Here is a 25,427-nt window from a genome sequence, read left to right as displayed (position 1 = left end):
AGGTGATATGTTCGAACAGTTTTGGATGAGGTGAAAACAAACTGTCAACACAAGATAGAACACGAAATATTGGGTAATATTGGGTAAAGTTAAAATGGGAAGAATGGAAATAAATGCAAAGGGCCTATTGGACCATTTTTCTTGATGCTTCTATATTGGTGCGGAGTCTTGAAGTGGGTAGAATATAGTTGCGCATTCTACCCACTTTAAGACTCCGCTCCAATATAGAAGCATCAAGAAATATGGTCCAATAGGCCCTTTGCATTTACTTCCATTCTTCCCCTTTTTTACTTTACCCAATATTACCCAATATTTCGTGTTCTATCTTGTGTTGAAAGTTTGTTTTCACCTCATCCAAAACAGTTGTAACATATCACCTCACCCAAATGCAGGTAACAGTCTCCATGGTGTAGTGGTAAGACACTCGCCTGGCGTTCCGCGAGCGCTATGTCATGGGTTTGCATCCTTGCCGGGGAGGATTTACTGGGCGCAATCCTTAACTGTAGCCTCTGTTTAACGCAACAGTAAAATGTGTACTTAGATGAAAAAACGATTCTTTAAAAAAAAAAATCTTCGCGGTAGGGGATCGTATTCCAGGGACCTGCCCGAATCGCTACGCGTACTAGTGGCTGTACAAGAATGTAACAACTCTTGTATATATTTAATATATATATATATATATATATATATATATATATATATATATATATATATATATATATATATATATATATATATATATATATATTATTAAATATGACCGAAAAAGTAAGATTAATAATTCTAACACGAATTCGTGTTAGAATTAATAATCTTACTTTTTCGGTCATATTTAATAATATATGTCTACAGGAAAGACTGCTACCAAAATATACTAATATATATATATATATATATATATATATATATATATATATATATATATATATAATGAAAAGCCGTTTGAATTGTAGCATAGTAAGAAATCTGTTTGCAGGTTATAGTTGTGTGTGTGTAAACTAAAGTCTTTGAAAATGTAATAAGTTATTATGAAACGCATTCAAGTGTCGCGTCAGACTAGAAATAAAAATGAATTTTGGGGAATTGATTTTTCATTTACCATCATCAGTGAATAGAAATATAAGAAATATTGAGAAAATTTGTGTTAGAATTATTAATCTTACTTTTTCGGTCATATTTTACAATATATGTCTACAAGAATGACTGCTACCAAAATATACTAATATAAATATATATATATATATATATATATATATATATATATATATATATATATATATATATATATATATATATATATACATATATATATATATATATATATATATATATATATATATATATATATATATATATATATATATATGTCGTACCTAGTAGCCAGAACGCACTTATCAGCCTACTATGCAAGGCCCGATTTGCCTAATAAGCCAAGTTTTCATGAATTAATGTTTTTTCAACTACCTAACCTACCTAACCTAACCTAACCTAACTTTTTCGGCTACCTAACCTAACCTAACCTATAAAGATAGGTTAGGTTAGGTTAGGTAGGGTTGGTTAGGTTCGGTCATATATCTACGTTAATTTTATCTCCAATAAAAAAAAATTGACCTCATACATTATGAAATGGGTAGCTTTATCATTTCATAAGAAAAAAATTAGAGAAAATATATTAATTCAGGAAAACTTGGCTTATTAGGCAAATCGGGCCTTGCATAGTAGGCTGAGAAGTGCGTTCTGGCTACTAGGTACGACATATATATATATATATATATATATATATATATATATATATATATATATATATATATATATATATATATATATATATATATATATACATATTATACAAAGAATCACCTCATTCTTTGGGGCACACGTGAGGAACACAAATGCGAACAAGCCTGAATGGTCCCCAGGACAATATGCAACTGAAAACTCACACCCCAGAAGTGACTCGAACCCATACTCCCAGGAGCAACGCAACTGGTATGTACAAGATGCCTTAATCCACTTGACCATCACGACCGGACATAATGAATGTTCGCATTTGTGTTCCTCACGTGTGCCCCAAAGAATGAGGTGATTTGGTAAAATGCTATGACCAAGATTACTATCCGAGTGCCGGCGGTGGGGTGGTTCAAATAGCCTCGGCTATCACCTCATTATGTCCGGTCGTGATGGTCAAGTGGATTAAGGCGTCTTGTACATACCAGTTGCGTTGCTCCGGGGAGTATGGGTTCAAGTCACTTCTGGGGTGTGAGTTTTCAGTTGCATATTGTCCTGGGGACCATTCAGGCTTGCTCGCATTTGTGTTCCTCACGTGTGCCCCAAAGAATGAGGTGATTTGGTAAAATGCTATGCCCAAGATTACTATCCGAGTGCCGGCGGTGGGGTGGTTCAAATAGCCTCGGCTATCACCTCATTATGTCCGGTCGTGATGGTCAAGTGGATTAAGGCGTCTTGTACATACCAGTTGCGTTGCTCCTGGGAGTATGGGTTCGAGTCACTTCTGGGGTGTGAGTTTTCAGTTGCATATTGTCCTGGGGACCATTCAGGCTTGTTCGCATTTGTGTTCCTCACGTGTGCCCCAAAGAATGAGGTGATTTGGTAAAATGCTATGCCCAAGATTACTATCCGAGTGCCGGCGGTGGGGTGGTTCAAATAGCCTCGGCTATCACCTCATTATGTCCGGTCGTGATGGTCAAGTGGATTAAGGCGTCTTGTACATACCAGTTGCGTTGCTCCTGGGAGTATGGGTTCGAGTCACTTCTGGGGTGTGAGTTTTCAGTTGCATATTGTCCTGGGGACCATTCAGGCTTGTTCGCATTTGTGTTCCTCACATGTGCCCCAAAGAATGAGGTGATTTGGTAAAATGCTATGCCCAAGATTACTATCCGAGTGCCGGCGGTGGGGTGGTTCAAATAGCTTCGGCTATCACCTCATTATATCCGGTCGTGATGGTCAAGTGGATTAAGGCGTCTTGTACATACCAGTTGCGTTGCTCCTGGGAGTATGGGTTCGAGTCACTTCTGGGGTGTGAGTTTTCAGTTGCATATTGTCCTGGGGACCATTCAGGCTTGTTCGCATTTGTGTTCCTCACGTGTGCCCCAAAGAATGAGGTGATTTGGTAAAATGCTATGCCCAAGATTACTATCAGAGTGCCGGCGGTGGGGTGGTTCAAATAGCCTCGGCTATCACCTCATTATGTCCGGTCATGATGGTCAAGTGGATTAAGGCGTCTTGTACATACCAGTTGCGTTGCTCCGGGGAGTATGGGTTCGAGTCACTTCTGGGGTGTGAGTTTTCAGTTGCATATTGTCCTGGGGACCATTCAGGCTTGTTCGCATTTGTGTTCCTCACGTGTGCCCCAAAGAATGAGGTGATTTGGTAAAATGCTATGCCCAAGATTACTATCCGAGTGCCGGCGGTGGGGTGGTTCAAATAGCCTCGGCTATCACCTCATTATGTCCGGTCGTGATGGTCAAGTGGATTAAGGCGTCTTGTACATACCAGTTGCGTTGCTCCTGGGAGTATGGGTTCGAGTCACTTCTGGGGTGTGAGTTTTCAGTTGCATATTGTCCTGGGGACCATTCAGGCTTGTTCGCATTTGTGTTCCTCACGTGTGCCCCAAAGAATGAGGTGATTTGGTAAAATGCTATGCCCAAGATTACTATCCGAGTGTCGGCGGTGGGGTGGTTCAAATAGCCTCGGCTATCACCTCATTATGTCCGGTCGTGATGGTCAAGTGGATTAAGGCGTCTTGTACATACCAGTTGCGTTGCTCCTGGGAGTATGGGTTCGAGTCACTTCTGGGGTGTGAGTTTTCAGTTGCATATTGTCCTGGGGACCATTCAGGCTTGTTCGCATTTGTGTTCCTCACGTGTGCCCCAAAGAATGAGGTGATTTGGTAAAATGCTATGCCCAAGATTACTATCCGAGAGCCGGCGGTGGGGTGGTTTAAATAGCTTCGGCTATCACCTCATTATATCCGGTCGTGATGGTCAAGTGGATTAAGGCGTCTTGTACATACCAGTTGCGTTGCTCCTGGGAGTATGGGTTCGAGTCACTTCTGGGGTGTGAGTTTTCAGTTGCATATTGTCTTGGGGATCATTCAGGCTTGTTCGCATTTGTGTTCCTCACGTGTGCCCCAAAGAATGAGGTGATTTGGTAAAATGCTATGCCCAAGATTATTATCCGAGTGCCGGCGGTGGGGTGGTTCAAATAGCTTCGGCTATCACCTCATTATGTCCGGTCGTGATGGTCAAGTGGATTAAGGCGTCTTGTACATACCAGTTGCGTTGCTCCTGGGAGTATGGGTTCGAGTCACTTCTGGGGTGTGAGTTTTCAGTTATATATATATATATATATATATATATATATATATATATATATATATATATATATATATATATATATTATATATATTAACAGCATTACCAACTAAAGCAATTTTTCCTTTGACAGGTGAAAAATATGTGTCATGGAATTACATATTTTCCCTGATAGGCATTATTGTCCTTATCTAACCAGGCCTTTGTTATTGCTATTATGAATAATTGATAAGTGGAGATTTGAGGTTTGTGAATTTGCTAATTGGTATTGGAAACCTCTCCTTGATGTATCAATAAATTAATTTACAAATTCACGTTTTATAAAACCGTTTACAGGTTTAGAAGTTTTGTTCCTATTAATTGGCTAGCTGTACCCTGCTAGAGCTGTACAGGGTACAGCTGAGACTGAGCCACGCGTTGCTGTGGCTCAGTCTGGTTAAATTGGAAAGAAAGAAAAGAGACAGCGCACGTTTTTAATATGTTTAATTTCTAAATGCTTGTGGATATACAATTTTTTGTTGTTGTTCCATTGTCTGTGGAGATATAGAGATTGTCTGGTTTGCCGACTCCATAACATGCAACATATAATTGTCCATGTGAGAAGCAATCCGTGTCTAGATGTTAACTGCACAATTCTAAAGTTGGGCGCTGAGCTTTGTTGATGGTGGTTGCAAACGCCAATCAAATTGGAAATTACAATATCTTAAACTTAAATGGCATATCTGTTGGAATCATATGAATGCAAGGAATGAGGACATTTCACCTTTGAAAGATCCTGTCAAGATTGTTGCTTCTACGACGTCGCTGATTATTTTTTTACTGCAAGGCGCATGGCGTTGCAAAGATTTGGCTAGTTGATATTTCGCAACATGATAATTGGCAAGCCAATTTTCAATTGCCGTACGTGTGATGGTATCCCTTACAGATCGAGTGTATTAAAAAATTTTGTTGGATAATTAACCGCTTCAACCGCTTCCTCAACAGTATCGACGGACTTGTATGTGACTGCCTTGCTTTGAATGTTAGACTGTATAATATTGTTAAGATCGAAGACGTCTTTGTTCTTGGCCGCGAGAACAGCTCGTTCATTCAGCCAATCGTTATTCATATAATTGGTTTGAATATTGGGAAGTAAATTTCAAACCAATTCTTTTTTTGACGTCACTAAATTGTAGAAGTTACAAGGCAATGAAATTCATCCTGAGGTCAGATCAACCGGCACGTTTCCGTTCCCAATTTCCAGAAATTGATGCGAGAATATCTCAGCTGATGGATTCTTTTGCTGCTAGACACGCATATTTGTAGTTAATTTTAACGTCTTTACGTAGCGCCACAAAGTAGCGTATTTCAGGAAAGCATTTATTTCATCTGCTGATGGCGATCACGGAATTACAGGTAATGTTTGCCTGAAATCGTTTGCAAGCGTTATTAATGCGTTTCAAAATGGTCTGATGTTTCCATGTAAATTTTGCAATGATCGATCAAGAGCCTTGAGCGATTTTTTGTGAGGTATTGTGCATTCGTCCCAAACAATAAGTTTGCATTTCTGCAATATTTTTCCCATTGCGGATGCTTCGGAAAAGTTGCACGTGGGAGTTTCAATGAACTCCATGTTCAATGGCATTTTCAAAGCCGAAATAGCAGTTCTTCCACCTGGTAGCAATGTGGCAGCTAATTCCGGACGATGCAAGAGCCATTTGGGATTGAAATGCTGCCAGAATCAATCTAATTAGGATGGTTTTACCAGTTCCTCCTGGCGCATCTAAGAAGATTACTCCAAAAACGTTATTGACAGTTTAAATTTTTTGATCGTAAATGCCTTTTTACTCAAGCCTTAGATTAGGAATATTTGATTGCACATACAACAACAGATCACTTGTGTTGTAATTTTGTTCACGACGCAATTCTATATCGAACGAAGCAACAGCAGATCGATTCGGTGATGGCATTTCTAATTGATTGAGAACTTTGTTCTCGATTTTTAGGCACAAATCTTCAATCATTATCAATGCTTCTTTGTAGATTTCTGCTCTGAAATCCATGTTCATATTTGAATTTTCCGTGCGTATTTGACGGATAATATCTTCAGCCTTGTGCGATTTATATTTCTCCCATAACTCTGTTGGAGATGGAGAGCCGGTGGTCAATATGATAGCAAACAATGCACGAATTTGATTTGCATGTGACGTGTTGGACACATAATAATGCATACATCCCAGTGTCGGTCGTTCTCCAATAAATTCAGAGCTTGACATGCACTACAGAAAGTGGCATGTGTTACGCCGTTGACAAATCTTAATTGCTGGAAAGACGTTGGACCGGGCACATTTACCAACAACATGCAAAGAAAGAAACATTCATCCTGATTGGGATGCACGGTGTACAGTCTGCCTATCGTAGTTTGATTGAAAATGTCAGGTTGTCCGTCGACTCGCTCTCCTCGTTTGCGTCGTTCAAATGATTTTCTACTGGCATTCCATTTGTAATATGTAGGCACTTCCGAATAAAACAGTGCTTTCGCAAACGCGTCATTTTGACATAACGTGAAGCAAGCAGTTAACGTTGCAGCTTGTGGATTCATAGCTGTTTGTTGCACATTTGCAGCTGTGAAATAAACGTGTTGTACATTTTCTTGTTTTCAAAACAAAAACAAAAATTACTAACGAAATATTTAAATTCAAACGCAGATCAATTGACACAGCTCAATTTTTACCACGAATTGCACTGAAAATTAGAAAGAACAGCTAAAAAACAAATGAAAAACAATGAAAAAAGAAACAAATAAACTCCACCCACAAAATAAACGGTATGCTAAACAACACAGCTCAAATCCAACGCAATGTCACACAAAGTATTTAAATCAAAATGAAAGTAAATCCAAATCTATGAATATTCTAATTATCAATGGAATCGGAAACATTAAAATGAAATCGTAACATATTTCGTGTCTTGCTCTTACGTGCAGCAGATGGCGCTGTTTATTTTTTAAAGAATCTTTTTACCTGTCGCAGGTGTGGCATCTATATAGTAGGAATAAAAAAACACTCGTCTATTCGAATGCAATGTTGTGTCAAAAATTCAAAGCAATCAGTGACGAATTTTCGGAGATTACAGCGTGTGTTGCTCTTACGTCCAACAGATGGCACTGTTTAAAAAAAAAAACATGTTTTTCCTGTCACAGGTGAGGCATGTATATGTTGTTGTTGTTGTTGAGTTAGGGGCGACGACGATCGTGGGATCGGATGCGACCCGGCGTACCCGTGAAGGGTGAATCGCAAAGCCAGGAAAGGCGAAATGCTAAGCCAAAACGCGAAACGAGTGACGCCAAGCACTAGAAACTAATATGCCACACGGCAAAGCTACGCACAAAGGGAGAGGCAGAAGCACATAAGAGAACAGGTCAAACAAACAGCCAGAAGGGCACACAGCATGTCAGAGCAAATACACAAGAAATCAGAGCACATACTTGCCCGGGAACTTGGCCCGCGGGAATCTTACATTGAAAGCCTCCCAGAGCACCCATTGCCAAGGGTCTCGTCCATCCACCGGGGACGCCATAACATCCGGAACCGGGGCAACAAACACCTGCAAACTGGGGACCCAGATGGTAGAACTCATGAGGCGAGAAGTCGCCACTCGCCCCCACAGGAAGGGAACTTGCCCCCCACGAAAGCACTCCGGTCCGTCAGACTGCAGTAACTCGGCAATCTTCGACCAGTGACCCGGTGGCATCACAGACGCCGGCAACACGTCCCCCAGGGCCCCAACGCGCACCCGCACCACAGGGGTACCCGCGGCCCAGGGCACACCATCAGACGACAGCAGGGAACCCGGACGGCGCGCATCCTTCCGTAACGTCACCACCAGGCCACGCCCAGCACCAGAGTCCACACCATCCCTGGCAGTGGAGGCCACCACCCCCCACTGCGGAGAGTCCCCCGGCGGAGAAAGAACCGAAGGCACGTCCGAGACACAGGCACCAGCACCGGCAGGCACATGGACCTCCGCCACCACGAACCGCGGAGACATCGACGCATCCGTATCCACACTGTCAACATCCGAAGCCCTACAGTCACTGAAGTCACCAACGTCGGCCCAGGAAGAAGACGAACGCCGGGAACGTTTGGGCACCGGCCGGATATCGTCCGAGCCAGTAAGTGACCCAGAAACTCGGGTACCACGAGCCGAAGGAACCGACGCCAGGACGGCAGCAGCCTCTACCACAGGGGGAACCGGGCCACACACAGCAGGAGGCTCCGCAGTCACCCCAGCACCAAGCACATCCGGGACCCGAGTCACGGACACAGGGCCAGGCGCAGCATCAGAAGACGAGGGAGAAGACAGCGACGTCACACAGGGAGCTCCAGGAAGGCCCACGGGAGCAGCTGGAACAGCAACAGGATCAGGCAGACCAACCGACGGTACCTCAAGAACCGGAGGAGGGACGGCAACAACCGAAGGAACGGCAGGCGCCGCCGGGGAAGATGCAGCAGCAGATGGGACGCGCACCACCTCATCAACATCACCGGAGACAGCCTCCAGAGGGAGCGGCGGGAAATCCTCGTCGCGGAACAAGTTGACAGGAGCAGCAGGTGCCTCAGAGCACCCGGCAGCCTGATGCCCCAACAGGCCACACCGGAAACAGGTACGAGGCTACTGGGCATAATACACCCGGACGTAGTATCCCATAAGCCGGACAGAAGAAGGTATATCCGACCGCAGGCGCATCCCCAACATGCGAATGTTTGTACGCCTCCCAGCATACCGCCCCGAGGAGAGCGTGTTCACCCGCACGCTGACAACAGTACCAAAACCCCCGAAGTAACGCCGGAGGAGGTCATCAGGGAATTCCAGGGGCGCACCATGGATACTGACATAAGTCAGGGCACCACTGCGGTCCGAAATCGCCACAGAGCCGGCATCGTCTGGCAACGGCAACGTACGCCCCTCGTACCGACGGAGGAAGTCCCGGTACTCGTCCTCCCCCACGAACTTAATAACAACCCGATGGGCCGAAACTAGCTCCACACCGTAAACAGCTTCCACCGGAACACGAAGCATGTCACACATCACCATCTCGATGGTCGGATAACCAGCCTTACAAGTAAACTCCAGGCCCACGGAGTTCACACGCTGAACAGGAGGAAGATGGCCCCCCATGTCAGAACTGCCACGTCAACGCAGCCAGGCAGGCAACAAAACTGGTAGGGCAATGACGCCCACACCACCTGGCGACCAAAACAGCAAACAACTCCAACAGCCACGGAGGGTCGAGAAACGTCCTCACTCCCTGAGGCATGTATATAGTAGGTATATAAAAACACTCACCTATTCGAATACAACGTTGTGTCAAAATTTCAAAGCAATCGGTAAAGAGGTTTTGAAGATTTCCTTCACATGAAAAATACATGAAAAACACAGTTTTCCAAATAAGCATGATTTTTCCCGTGACAGACGTGGCATCAATATAATATGTATATAAAACCCTGTTCGGATGCCATAAGAACGTTATGTGAAAATTTCAAAGCAATCGGGGAAGAACTTTCGGAGATTAGCGATTTTGAACAAACGAACATTTCCATTTTTATTTACATAGAAGACAGAAGATATCCCTTAGCAAAACTCGAAATCTAGAGATTAATTATGAAGATAATATAAAAAGTAACTTGCAGAGGTAACCTGGTTAGAGAGAGTCAACAAGGAGAAATATGGGACGGGGATCGAGCGCCTCCAAGGACAGCAACGAGAACCCTGCTACGTCAATATTGAGTGTGTTTAGGGGTAGTCAGGATCATGGAAGACACAGAGGGAACGTGGTGGATGTATGTGTGGGAATTTTGCGAGTCCCAGGTAAAACCAAGTCACGTGACCTCTGGCTAATTTACATAATAGTAACATAAATAAAAACATTCCTTGGGAGTTGTTCACTGAGGCTGTTGGTGTTTGTGGCTCACCGTGAAGTTTGAGTAATACTATGATGGGCGGTGATAACTTGATAGAGTCCTCAACCTAATTATTTAAGTTGAGGAAGCTGTCTGTGCTTTGTTCAAACATATGCCTTGATAATTGGTTCTGTAGCACAGTGGTTTGCGACCTCGGCTCACACGTGAGAGATTTGGGTTCAATGCGCAGGCAAGATAGAAGCAGTTGGGCATGTTTCGTTTCACCTGATGCACTTATTCACCAAGCTGTTAGACAGAATTCTGAAAATTAGATAATTTTTGTGAGTTAGTCAATTGGGGGGAACCTCAATGAATCAAAGCGCAGGCTTCCTGTCCCCGATAAAAATCAACATTTCCTCACCAGCTCGATACTTTTTTACTGCATTTTAGTGCTCCGTTGCTTGACTTATAAATACACCCCATATACCGCTGACTCAAACGAGGCAGTTAACAGCTCCTCGCATGAAATCTACTTTACCGGATATTAAATTATGCAAATCACCACAAGACAGCGACGGAAATGATCGTTAAGACCCTCCTCGTACCAGGCGGCCTCCTTGTTTATGTGGCCAAGATCTATAACTACAGCAATATATTTATTTTATCCTCTGCTCGTGGCTGTTTTGAGTCGTGAACGGTGTGGAGTGAATGTTTTTTTGTGGGCGTAGACGATTTGTGGTGAGGTGGTTAGAGTCGTGGACGACGAGTAATGAGCAGTTTGGAGTCGAAGCCGACATGTAGTGGGTGTTTTCAGTCGTAGGCGACGTGCAGTGAGCTGGTTCTTGTCGTCGACGACGTGTAGTGAACTGGTTCGAATCCCAGACGACATGTATTGATCTGTTTACTCATAGACAACAATTAGTGAGCTACTTAAGAGTCTGATGCAACGCATGACGAGTTGTTTGGTTGTAATTTACTGAACAACACATCACAACACTCATCGCATTGAACAGATTCACTAAATAAACCACTATTTCTCAAACTATCTTTACAATCAACAATTCTTAGAGTGGGAATATAAATTTACAGGTGGTTTGATGATTTACTTCACAAAGAAAATCAGTCATGTTAAAATGTAAATACCAGATGGTACTTGTAACCAGTAAAATTAAAACGTGTTACGATCATGTCTTAAGGCTGACCTCGTGAGCTTCTCAGTCTTGATATTTTCTCCTGTGGCCCTAAATGATGAATAACTAAACATCCCGTGAAGATAACTTAAGCAGTGTTAAGCGTTGCTAAACACTACGATGAGATGCTGTAATGTAAATCAGATCTCATCATTAGAACCTGTTAATTATTAATTATTAACTATAACCATTTGTATTTACGTCATTTGAAATAAACTCTTTTTTAATTATAATATTTGACCCCGTGTATTTATTGTTGTCTAGCATGTTTTTTTGCGGTCTAGCATGTGAAACAATATGGTATTTCATTACAATTTTACATATATACTTTAATAATTACCATGTTAGTTTGCTCCCTCTTTCAGTAGAACAATATTATCGAATTATTAAGATTGTTAATTCATAAAACAAACAGATTATGGTGAATTAGTTAAAGGAAAGTTATCGTGCAGCTGTAAAAAAAAATCACCAATACAATTCATAGTAACTGCCAACTACTCAAAAAATAATCTCAGGAACTACTCAAAAAAGTAAGGACAGGAACTATTGAACAAAATAATAACAGAAACCAATGACAAAAATTATCACAGGAACTAATAAAAAAAAATAATCACAGGAACTACTGAAAAACTAATCTATAGTTCTACTGAAAAAGAGTAATCACAGCACAACAAAAGTAATTGTAATAACACGATGCTTATCACCAAGACACTTTAAAATAACTTCGTGCTATACACACTTATAACGTTTAAAAATAACTACTAACTTCACAAACAAAATTATCGTAATTACATTGCCAGATAACTCATTATATTAATTATTTACTCAACAAATCTCAAATAAACTAACAGTTACATATTCTCAAGAACACCATAACCTCATTCTACATGAGCTGCCAATTGTGTAACAAATTTATTATTACTACACACGATAACAATTGCAAAGTTCAAAACAAAATAACCACAACCTGTTAAAACCACAACCCTTCAACATCATACCCACTACATATTAAAACAACTGCCAACTACCCTTACAACACCCTACCAAAATAACAGTCAATTACTCAACAACCATACTTTAAAATAACTGCCAATTACTCTACAGCAACAGATGAACACAACTGTTAACTACTCTAAAACAACAAATCTAAACAACTGTGAACTACTCTACTTGTGGGCTGGACAGTAGAACGACGGTCTCGCTTCCTGCAGGTCGGCGTTCAATCCCCGACCGTCCTCAAGTAGTTGGGCACCATTCCATATTCCCCTGTCCCATCCCTAATCCCTATCCTGACCCCTTCCCAGTGCTATATAGTCGCAATAGCTTGGCGCTTTCTCCTGATAACTCCCTCCCTCCCTCCTCTAAAACAGCACTTCAAACCAACAGTCAATTAATGTACAACAAAAGATGAAAAATAACTGGTAACTACTCAACAACCACATAACAAACACCTGTCAAACACGTAGTCTAAACTCGCAGCAAGTACAACATTCATGATATAATATCTAACTGGTTCTCACCATACATTATATAAGTTCTACTTATAAGTTCATAAAATTAAATATTTTTCTTTCGAGATAATGAAATTGCGTTCCGGAAGACATTCGGCCGAGAGCCTCAGCAGGAAGAGGAAGATAGAGACTATCGCTGAAGATGCTTCAGCCTCCCATCCCACCTGCAAGAGACGTAGAGCATTAAACTAGACCTGTGACCGCCTCACCGGTAAGATAATGTTAGAGGCAAGTAACATTGACGGTAAGATTCCTCCACCTTCCAACCCACACAGCAAGCGACGTAGAGTATAGACGAATACCGCTGACGATAACCATCCTCGTACATCGGACAAACCAATTACTCGTCAACAGCTCCGTTAGAGGAAGCAGCGTTTATTAAACGGAGAAAATCGTTTGATGCTTAGCCGTTGGAGGAACTTTGATCCACATATTACTAATATGGAGGTGTCCCTGTACCAGTGCCCGGCGGCTGTATCATGCAACAGGCCCCAGGTGTGTCGGTACCCGTCTGTGCGTACCGACAACCGCCTCATTACCTTCCTGGCCAAGATCAACGGTGAGAGCTGTTCAGTCGGAGTTGACTCCCGGGTCTTAAAATCTCTGATAACTTAATCAGAAGCCAACCTCCTCGGCCTGCTGAGTAATCCTTTTTAAAACTAATTAAAGGCAATGAAATAACACTCGAAAATGGTCATCAGTTTATCGTACCGTTCGTCGTCGTTAGGCAGCAAAAGTTGCAACACCGCAAATTGGTTGGTAATATTATTTTGGGCCTGTAGACTCTCCGGAACAACAACGTCATGTAGTGATTCTTGATGACGCGATCGACGCTTCACTTCAGACCAGCGAAGGGTGGGAAAACACCCACAAACCTAACCTAGAAATAACCAGTAGTGGGTATCAATTTGATGCTGAGTCTCAAGCCAGAGCTGGACGAACCACACCTCAGAGCTGTTCTCAACACCACCTTAAACGAAACCTTTTTCTCAGAATAGCTTTACAAACGCCTGAAGACCAAATTGGGGTATTTCTAATGGGTCAATAAAGTTAAGCTACACGTCAATGAAGTCCACAGTGTCACTATTCCTGGAGTTTCCTACATGCGACCAAATGATTTTGACGTATATTTCGGCCATTCATTTCTCTAGAGAATAAGTGCTCTGGTGGACTAGAGTAGACAATGTCGGTTTTTTAAAGTGAATAACCTTTTCTACCGCTACAACTTCCAGCTCGCCTCAAGAATAAGGGAGAAACTAAGATAAAGGAAAAAACGGTATGATCGCCATCATCGAGAGAATAAATGACTGGAGAGATTCCTATGGACCATCTAGACTCATTTGGTACAGGTCTAGGGTGTATATGCCTACCGTGTCTTCACACCTAAGGGAGGATATTGACCCCCTACAGTTAATAATAAAATTACAATGGTAATGGCAATCATACAATTACCATTGTCGTGCACCTTTTCTCACCAGAGGGGCAGCGGAACTAATTCTGACTCGCGGTGCTAAATCTCAAAGTTTAAGTTGGTGATTCTTGGTTAAAGGAAATGAAAACTGGAGCTGAAGAATACATAAACTGAAGTATACATGAGTTGGAGGATGCACGAGCTGGAGAATACATGAGCTGGAGGATACATGAGTTGGAGGATGCATGAGCTGGAGGATACATGAGCTGGAGGATGCATGAGCTGGAGGATGCATGAGCTGGAGGATAAATGAGCTGGAGGATACATGAGCTGGAGGATGCATGAGCTGGAGGATACATGAGCTGGAGGATACATGAGCTGGAAGATGCATGAGCTGGAGGATACATGAGCTGGAGGATACATGAGCTTGAGGATGCATGAGCTGGTGGATACATGAGCTGGAAGATACATGTGCTGGAGGATACAGGCGGTACTCGGCGTTGCTCGGGGCACGAAGGCCACATTCACTACAACCCATCCTCCGAATAGACAGTACGTTTTAATACTAAGTGTAATAAGTACATTTTCATACTTACTTATTTAGTACATAAATGCACTTACCGGGCTGTTCCAGTTACCGGCTGGCCTCCCTAGAATATTCTCCCCGAAACGAGGAATACGTTTTCTTTAATGTAATGGGTGTGCTGTTTTCTTTTCTTAATTTTTGCGGATGCTCAGTCAATTTTGCTTATACTTGTATACTCGGCCCAAATTTTGCCTTTATAATTTAAGGTATCATGAAAGTTGGCCGCTTTTGAGGCAATTAAGCATAGCAGAAGCACAGTCACTGACATTCAAAGGAAAGAAGGAATGAGATAACTATTTAAATTACGATTTAAATCCTTCTAATTTTTGCTCGTTCGTCAATGAGAACTGATGCCAACGCACTGGCCAATAAACTGAATAATACTGGCCACTAAACAATAGATTGATTGATTGGTGATTGATGAAGATTAAGCCACCCAAAAGGTGGCACAGCCATGAATAGCCCGTAAGTGGATGCCCTCTCTGAGCCATTACCAGTATCAATAGATGATACTGGAGGTCTTTGGAGGTGCGATCGCACCCTGCCTGACGGGAGATGTCTCCCGTGACTAAACAATAAACTGAACCTATCATAAAGAAGAACGACGACCATTGACCGTCTAGTGCTCCAACAGAGTGTAACTGTAATTAACAATGCTCAAGTCCTGACCAACAGTCAAATATTAATCCATCAGCCACGAAGCAGAGCGTCTCCCAACATCAACTCTAGTGCAGGGTCCTGTTGAATTTTTTTTTCCGATTTTACATAGGTTTACCGTGACAGACACTAACAATAGTAGCCTTGAAGAGGAAAGGAAATCGGCAGATTGTCGAAGGTTTGCCTTGATATTTTCCAGCTATACAGTACTTTAAAAGAAAAGTTAACAGATGTTTGACTTTTATCCTTCTGTTTCACCAATATTTACCAACCATCGGGATGAATACTTATATGACACAAACTAGACATATTGGTATGAAAAAGAACTAACAATTCTCCAAATAGTAGGACGTGATTCAGTTTTCATGGATATATTCATTTTCGGGTGTTCGACTTCAGTTTGGAAATATGAAAAGACACAGTTTGGTGCATTCAGATGATAAAGCTTTATGACATTAATTACAAATGGCATAAGAAAGAAGCCAATATTAGTTATATTTAGAACCTATAACAGAAAATAATTTAAGTAAAACAGTTGATATAAAAAGCTGTATATAATTAAAAGTTGTTAGTTTCATCGCAATGAATGTAAACATGTGATCATTCGTTCAAAAACAATAACACACGGTCCATAGAATTACCCAAATCAGCCCAAATCGGCCCAAAACTACACTAAATGCGTTTAGTTGCGTTGCTCCTGGGAGTATGGGTTCGAGTCACTTCTGGGGTGTGAGTTTTCAGACGCATATAGTCCTGGGGACCATTCAGGCTTGTTCGCATTTGTGTTCCTCACGTGTGCCCCAAAGAATGAGGTGATTTGATAAAATGCTATGCCCAAGATTACCATCCGAGTTGCCGGTGGGGAAGTGGTTCAAATAGCTTCGGCTATCACTTCCTTTTGTCCGGCCGTGATGGTCAAGCGGATTAAGGCGCCCTGTAGTTACCAGTTGCGTTGCTCCTGGGAGTATGGGTTCGAGTCACTTCTGGGGTGTGAGTTTTCAGACGCATATAGTCCTGGGGACCATTCAGGCTTGTTCGCATATATATATATATATATATATATATATATATATATATATATATATATATATATATATATATATATATATATATATATATTTATTTATTTATTTATTTATTTATTTATTTATTTATGCATATACAAGAAGGTACATTGGCAATGTGAGGATACATAATATGGTAATTACAGTCTTGTAAAGCCACTAGTACGCGCAGCGTTTCGGGCAGGTCATTAATCTAAGAAAATTTTAAGTAGGTAAATACTTGCAAAATTTATAGACAAAAAAAATGATAACAGTTACATGGAATGAAAAAAAGAAGATGAGAGAAAATTGTAGGTACAGTATATTAAAGCACATAGGTAGCTAAGATTGATTACAATGACAGCTTCAATGGTAGTTGACAAAAATTGGTAGGCACAATACAGCAGAAAACAATATAAGATTGATTGCAATGACAGCTTGAATGGTAGTTGACAAAAATTGGTAGTCACAATACAGCATATGGCTATTATATATATATAAATTATATATAAAAGATGTCTACGTATAAAGATTCACACATTCTGGACTGACTACCTAAAACGGTAATTTTGCTTTATCATCTGAATGCACCAAACTGTGCCTTTTCATATTTCCAAACTGAAGTCGAACACCCGAAAATGAATATATCCATGAAAACTGAATCACGTCCTACTATTTGGAGAATTGTTAGTTCTTTTTCATACCAATATGTCTAGTTTGTGTCATATAAGTATTCATCCCGATGGTTGGTAAATATTGGTGAAACAGAAGGATAAAAGTCAAACATCTGTTAACTTTTCTTTTAAAGTACTGTATAGCTGGAAAATATCAAGGCAAACCTTCGACAATCTGCCGATTTCCTTTCCTCTTCAAGGCTACTATTGTTAGTGTCTGTCACGGTAAACCTATGTAAAATCGGAAAAAAAATTTCAACAGGACCCTGCACTAGAGTTGATGTTGGGAGACGCTCTGCTTCGTGGCTGATGGATTAATATTTGACTGTTGGTCAGGACTTGAGCATTGTTAATTACAGTTACACTCTGTTGGAGCACTAGACGGTCAATGGTCGTCGTTCTTCTTTATGATAGGTTCAGTTTATTGTTTAGTCACGGGAGACATCTCCCGTCAGGCAGGGTGCGATCGCACCTCCACAGATCTCCAGTATCATCTATTGATACTGGTAATGGCTCAGAGAGGGCATCCACTTACGGGCTATTCATGGCTGTGCCACCTTTTGGGTGGCTTAATCTTCATCAATCACCAATCAATCACTCTATTGTTTAGTGGCCAGTATTATTCAGTTTATTGGCCAGTGCGTTGGCATCAGTTCTCATTGACGAACGAGCAAAAATTAGAAGGATTTAAATCGTAATTTAAATAGTTATCTCATTCCTTTGAATGTCAGTGACTGTGCTTCTGCTATGCTTAATTGCCTCAAAAGCGGCCAATTTTCATGATACCTTAAATTATAAAGGCAAAATTTGGGCTGAGTATACATGTATAAGCAAAATTGACTGAGTATCCGCAAAAATTAAGACAAGAAAACAGCACACCCATTACATTAAAGAAAACGTATTCCTCGTTTCGGGGAAAATATTCTAGGGAGGCCAGCCGGTAACTGGAACAGCCCGATAAGTGCATTTATGTACTAAATAAGTAAGTATGAAAATGTACTTATTACACTTAGTATTAAAACGTACTGTCTATTCGGAGGATGGGTTGTTCACTATACATTATACCTTTATCACTGTAACTATCTTCACTACATACTATATCGCTGTCGCCCAGCCACTTGGGCTGGAGGGTCTCGCCTCATGCGGGTCGGCGTTCAATTCCCGTCCGTCCATATCCTGACCCCTTCCATATGGTCATGATGGCTTGGCGCATTCTCCTGATAATTCCACTTCCCTTTATCGTTGTAACCATCTTCACTATACGATATCTTCGTGGCTTTAACCCTCTAGACATGGTGGTAGAGCACTGAACTTGATCCTTGCAAGGTCGGCGTTCAATCCCCGATAGTCCAAGTGGTTGGGCAGTGTTCCTTTTTACAGCTGGTGCTTCTACTGTTGCTGAGTTCAAGGGGAACAACAACTCAGTGTTCAGAGGAACATCAAAGTGTTCAGAATCATAAATTCGTCGGCGTGATAGTGTTGGCTGCAGATAACGAAAGCTAAATGAATGAATCACTCAATGTTCAACGGCTTGGAATATTGAGGAGGGGAAGGGGGGTTGACCCGCTATTTCCAGAATGTTATATATCACATTTAGTCCACCTCAAAGTATGAATGTGGAAATTTAAAAACTAAACGTGTGTGTGTGTGTGTGCTTGCGGGGGTAGAACTCTGGCTCTTTGGTCCCGCCTCTCAACCGTCAATCAACAGGTGTACAGGTTCCTGAGCCTATTAGGCTCTATCATATCTACACTTGAAACTGTGTATGGAGTCAGCCTCCACCACATCACTTCCTAATGCATTCCATTTGTCAACCACTCTGACACTAAAAAGTTTTTTCTAATATCTCTGTGGCTCATTTGGGCACTCAGTTTCCACCAGTGTCCCCTAGTGCGTGTACCCCTTGTGTTAAATAGCGTGTCTTTATCTACATTATCAATTCCCTTGAGAATCTTGAATGTGGTGATCATGCCCACTTTAACTCATCTGTCTTCCAGCGAAGTGAGGTTTAATTCCTGTAGTTTCTCCTCGTAGCTCATACCTCTCAGCTCGGGTACTAGTCTGGTGGCAAATCTTTAAACCTTTTCCAGTTTAGTCTTATCCTTGACTAGATATGTACTCCATGCTGGGGCTGCATACTCCAGGATTGGCCTGACATATGTGGTATACAAAGTTCTGAATCATTCCTTACACAAGTTTCTGAATGCCGTTCTTATGTTGGCCAGCCTGGCATGTGCCGCTGATGTTATCCTCTTGATGTGGGCTGCAGGGGACAGGTCTAGCGTGATGTCAACCCCAAGTCTTTTTCTCTCTCTGACTCTTGAAGAATTTCATCTCCCAGATGATACCTAGTATCTGGCCTCTTGCTCCATACACCTATCTTCATTACATTACATTTGTTTGGGCTAAACTCTAACAAGCATTTGTTCGACCATTCCTTCAGCTTGTCTAGGTCTTCTTGAAGCCTCAAGCAGTCCTTCTCTGTCTTAATCCTGCTCATAATTTGGGCTTTGTTAGCAAACATTGAGAGAAATGAATCTATACCCTCTTGAGGTTATCTTGAGATGATTTCGGGGCTTTTTTAGTGTCCCCGCGGCCGGGTCCTCGACCATGCCTCCACCCCCAGGAAGCAGCCCGTGACAGCTGACTAACACCCAGGTACCTATTTTACTGCTAGGTAACAGGGGCATAGGGTGAAAGAAACTCTGCCCATTGTTTCTCGCCGGCGCCTGGGATCGAACCCAGGACCACAGGATCACAAGTCCAGCGTGCTGTCCGCTCGGCCGACCGGCTCCCCAATATGTAAATGATCTCCCTCCGGGAGATCATTTACATATATCATAAACAATATAGGACCGAGTACAGAGCCCTGTGGGACTCCACCGGTTACTTCACGCCAATCCGAGGTCTCACCCCTCACTGACTCTCTGCTTCCTATTGCTTAGGTACTCCCTTATCCACTACTACTACCTTACCAGCTACACCTGGTTGATACCTGGTTGATGGGGTTCTGGGAGTTCTACTCCCCAAGCCCGGCCCGAGGCCAGGCTTGACTTGTGAGAGTTTGGTCCACCAGGCTGTTGCTTGGAGCGGCCCGCAGGCCCACATACCCACCACAGCCCGGTTGGTCCGGCACTCCTTGGAGGAATAAATCTAGTTTCCTCTTGAAAATGTCCACGATTGTTCCGGCAATATTTCTTATGCTTGCTGGGAGGACGTTGAACAACCGCCGACCTCTGATGTTTATACAGTGTTCTCTGATTGTGCCTATGGCACCTCTGCTCTTCACTGGTTCTATTCTACATTTTCTTCCATATCGTTTACTCCAGTACGTTGTTATTTTACTGTGTAGATTTGGTACTTGGCCCTCCAGTATCTTCCAGGTGTATATTATTTGATATCTCTCTCGTCTTCTTTCTAGTGAGTACATTTGGAGGGCTTTGAGACGATCCCAATAATTTAGGTGCTTTATTGCATCTATGAGTGCCGTATATGTTCTCTGTATTCCCTCTATTTCAGCAATCTCTCCTGCTCTGAAGGGGGAAGTGAGTACTGAACAGTACTCAAGACGGGACAACACAAGTGACTTGAAGAGTACCTGCCTGTCTCTCCAGCGTATATACCAGCCTCTTATGCGGTACTGTGTCAAAGGCTTTCCGACAATTCAAGAAAATGCATTCCGCCCAGCCTTCTCTTTCTTGCTTATTATTTCTCACCTGGTCGTATAATTCTATTAAGCCAGTCAAGCAAGATTTTCCCTCCCTGAACCCATGTTGGCGATTTGTCACGAAGCCCCTTCTCTCCAGACAACCCATCCTCTTAATTGACAGTACGATTTAATACTATGTGTAATAAGTACACTTTCTTACTGTCATAAACAGTGTAATTATGGGGCTGTTACATTTACCCAACCCCCCTCCCCCGATTTAATTCTCCTCGTTTTGTGTTAAGACACTCAGAGTTTTAGGATGAAGTTTTCAATTTCAGTTTGCTATACACAAGTTTTAAATATCAGGAATTTCTTTTTCAGGTTTAATAAACAATATAGATTTTATACAAAATTTTAAAATATCCTGAGTTACTTTACAATTTATTGATATATTTTAGTTTTGTTTTATTAGTTTTATAAAACTGTAATATCAGTATAGCTATAGGTTAAGTACTAATTGTAATTAAGAAGCAATACAATTATTATCTTCAAAAACTAAGACGGTTAGGTGAGGTTGTGGTTTTCTATTCAGTTTTTTAGGTAAACTCAAATATTCACAATATATTTGACAGTACGATTTAATACTAAGTGAAAATAAGTACAATTCCTAACTGTTATTGTGACGGTAACGCGTTGGTGTTCGGCTGTTCAAAAGCTAGGGGTATGGCCTCGTCACATAGAAACAAAAAAAAATAGAAAATCTGGAACTTCGTCTGTGGTGAGGTAAGGAGAAGACACACAAAACACAAGTAAATTTTAACAATGAAATTTTAATTACGTTAAAGAAATTAAAACATGAATAAAATGGACATACAAATTCGTATAATAAAATCAATCAAAGTAATAAGAATAATCAAATGGCAAAATGAAAAGTTACGTTAAGACAAGTGAGCAAATAACAAGTTTATGGCAAACAAAGTAAATAGGTGTCGGAATATTGGCTTCAAGCTGCCACCTCTCTTAGTACACGTAAGCCTGGGCCTTAGTCTACCAACGAGACGTGTTAACTTGTCGAAAGCACGGGATATTCTGAAGACTGAGGTCGTGGCGGCCCCAGACATCAAGTAGCATGGTGGGTGGAGTGCAGTTGCAGCTGGACCCTGCAGCCAATCAGCGATGAGCAGGCGACAAGACAGGTAGTTTGGCGGTTTGAGGTGGAGCAGGTGTTCCTGGCTGCATACGTTTTGCTCTCTGGCAAACCTTGGAGATGTTGTTGTCGTTGTTGGACATTTCTTCCATAGTAGTTTTATATATTTGTAGCGACGTATTTTTGGAGGGAAGAGCAGGCTCAATCTCTTGAAGGAGATTATCGTCACACTATGAATAGTACATAATTGCACTTATTTGTCTTCTTACATTTACCACCCCATTTTTGGAGGACGGGCTGCTCTAGATGTGTTACTAGGTTTTTTCTCACAATCTTCTCCATTTACGGGCTCACCATAGCCCGTGCTACTTGGAACTTTGTTCCAAGTAGCGAATCTATAACAACAACAACAACTTCTCCATCACCTTGCATGGTATACAAGTTAAGGACACTGGCCTGTAGTTCAGTACCTCTAGCCTGTCGCCCTTTTTGTATATTGGGACCTCATTCGCCGTCTTCCATATTTCTGGTAGGAATTTCTTTTTTGAGTCTTGGCGTACGATCCAGGGCAAAAGTAATTATTTATTAATATTTGTTGATTCCTACTGTGGCTGAAACACAAATCAAACTTTGACAATATCAAAGTTTAAGATACAGAACTCTGTCACGTGAGAGTTAGTGAGGACAAAATCTTGGAAGTCAAACACACCCACAAAAATCGTGGATACCATCATTCATTATTTTTCCGGTGATTTCCACAATCTTTTCACGATCATATATTTCTTAAAGGGGATTGGGTGATTTGATATTCGATCTATATTGAGCAAAACTAGATAAGTATAGAACAAACTCTGTAAAAATCTCGTAGCTTATAGCATCATTTTCGTGAAAATCTTGTCGTTTTATGTTGAATAGTAATTTTTTTTAAAGATAAATAGACTACCTCACATTATTAAGCTCTCGCTCTATTGACACTTTCTTGTCCCAAACATGAACAAAAATTATTGTTTGTATATTCGACACAGTTGGGTACAGGAATAGATGCCTTCCGACTCCCCTTAACAGAGTTAACTTTCCCTTACCAGAGTTCATGGTAAGCCATACCCTACGTTGAAAAAAAAAAGATAATTGAAGTAGAGTGGGGGTTCGAACCTGGGTAGCCCCAGACACGCCCCTTAATCCATGGATCACGAAATACTAAAGATTATATAGCTAAGGATTTACTCGATGCCTGGAGTTATTGTCTGCATGGTAACCAACCCAAGTTTTACATGCAGCCCTAATATGCTCTGGACCGGCTACCATCACGTGTCTGGGAATACCCAGCTCGATCCCCCCGTCAAGCTCCGATGACTTTTTTTAGATACAACAGGCTATTGTGTCATCCCTGTGCATCTTGTCATACTAGTAGGCATCAATCAGTTTCAGGAGACTATGGAGTTGCACTCTGGTTGTAGGTATGAAGTGGCCTCTCCAGGGCACAAAGCCAGGGTAGGTTGATACGGGAAAGAAGCTGTTACCCAACCAGCAGGTCCCCCATATTTTGCTAATTACTTACTTATTTCCTAGCATGACAAGACCATCCCAAAAAAATTACAAACCATCATTGCAATTTCGCACAAAATTTATTTGAATAGGTAATGTACCCTAAAAATTTGCTTCTCTGAATTATCTCACAAAATTTAATTAAATTGAAATGATAGCATTAAATTGCAGCGTCTTTATCGTGTCTTTATTTGCTGAGGAGGAAATCTCTCCTGACGAACGAGGTTCATCGCCGACAGTTAATGAACGCTGTAAATATTATACAATTATGTAATCTTATTTTTGGCTCGACAAAGTAATTATTCTGTGTGTAGTATGTCAATATTGTTATTGTGCAGCCAGCTGTGTTATTGTGCAGCCAGCTGTGTTATTGTTGTGTCAGCTGTGTTATTGTTGTGTCAGCTGTGTTATTGTTGTGTCAGCTGTGTTACTGTTGTGTCAGCTGTGTTATTGTTGAGTCAGCTGTGTTACTGTTGTGTCAGCTGTGTTACTGTTGTGTCAGCTGTGTTATTGTTGTGTCAGCTGTGTTATTGTTGTGTCAGCTGTGTTACTGTTGTGTCAGCTGTGTTATTGTTGTGTCAGCTGTGTTACTGTTGTGTCAGCTGTGTTATTGTTGAGTCAGCTGTGTTACTGTTGTGTCAGCTGTGTTACTGTTGTGTCAGCTGTGTTATTGTTGTGTCAGCTGTGTTATTGTTGAGTCAGCTGTGTTACTGTTGTGTCAGCTGTGTTACTGTTGTGTCAGCTGTGTTATTGTTGTGTCAGCTGTGTTACTGTTGTGTAAGCTGTGTTACTGTTGTGTAAGCTGTGTTACTGTTGTGTCAGCTGTGTTATTGTTGTGTCAGCTGTGTTGCTGTTGTGTCAGCTGTGTTACTGTTGTGTCAGCTGTGTTATTGTTGTGTCAGCTGTGTTACTGTTGTGTCAGCTGTGTTATTGTTGAGTCAGCTGTGTTACTGTTGTGTCAGCTGTGTTACTGTTGTGTCAGCTGTGTTATTGTTGTGTCAGCTGTGTTACTGTTGTGTAAGCTGTGTTACTGTTGTGTCAGCTGTGTTACTGTTGAGTCAGCTGTGTTACTGTTGAGTCAGCTGTGTTACTGTTGTGTCCGCTGTGTTACTGTTGTGTAAGCTGTGTTACTGTTGTGTCAGCTGTGTTACTGTTGTGTAAGCTGTGTTACTGTTGTGTAAGCTGTGTTACTGTTGTGTAAGCTGTGTTACTGTTGTGTAAGCTGTGTTACTGATGAGTCAGCTGTGTTACTGTTGTGTCAGCTGTGTTACTGTTGTGTAAGCTGTGTTACTGTTGTGTCAGCTGTGTTACTGTTGTGTAAGCTGTGTTACTGATGAGTCAGCCGTGTTACTTTGAGTCAGCTGTGTTATTGTTGAGTCAGCTGTGTTATTGTTGTGTCAGCTGTGTTACTGTTGAGTCAGCTGTGTTACTGTTGAGTCAGCTGTGTTACTGTTGAGTCAGCTGTGTTACTGTTGTTACAGCTCTGGCTGCCTCCTGTGTGTCATCCGTCAGTCCTGGTGTTCTCAGCTGTCATCTGCTGACCCTCGAAGCTTTCACCATTACATTTGTGGCTCATTAACATCTCCTCTCTCATCCAAGGGGCTCCGGGTTCGATTCCCGATGAACAGTAACGGTTGGGCACGTTTTCTTCCCCCCGATGCATCTGCTCACCCAAACAGTCAAACAGGTACCCGGGAATTAGACAACTGATGTATGTGTGTTACATCACCAGGAGAAGGGCCAAGTAGCTGGCCTAAAGAGACCTAAGTATACAGGCTACCTGTCCCTGACTACTGTC

The sequence above is a fragment of the Procambarus clarkii genome, chromosome 14 (genome assembly GCF_040958095.1).
Source record: "Procambarus clarkii isolate CNS0578487 chromosome 14, FALCON_Pclarkii_2.0, whole genome shotgun sequence".
Lineage (NCBI taxonomy): Eukaryota > Metazoa > Arthropoda > Malacostraca > Decapoda > Cambaridae > Procambarus > Procambarus clarkii.
The sequence above is the reverse complement of the archived record's forward strand: the minus strand, read 5'-3'. Positions refer to the sequence as shown.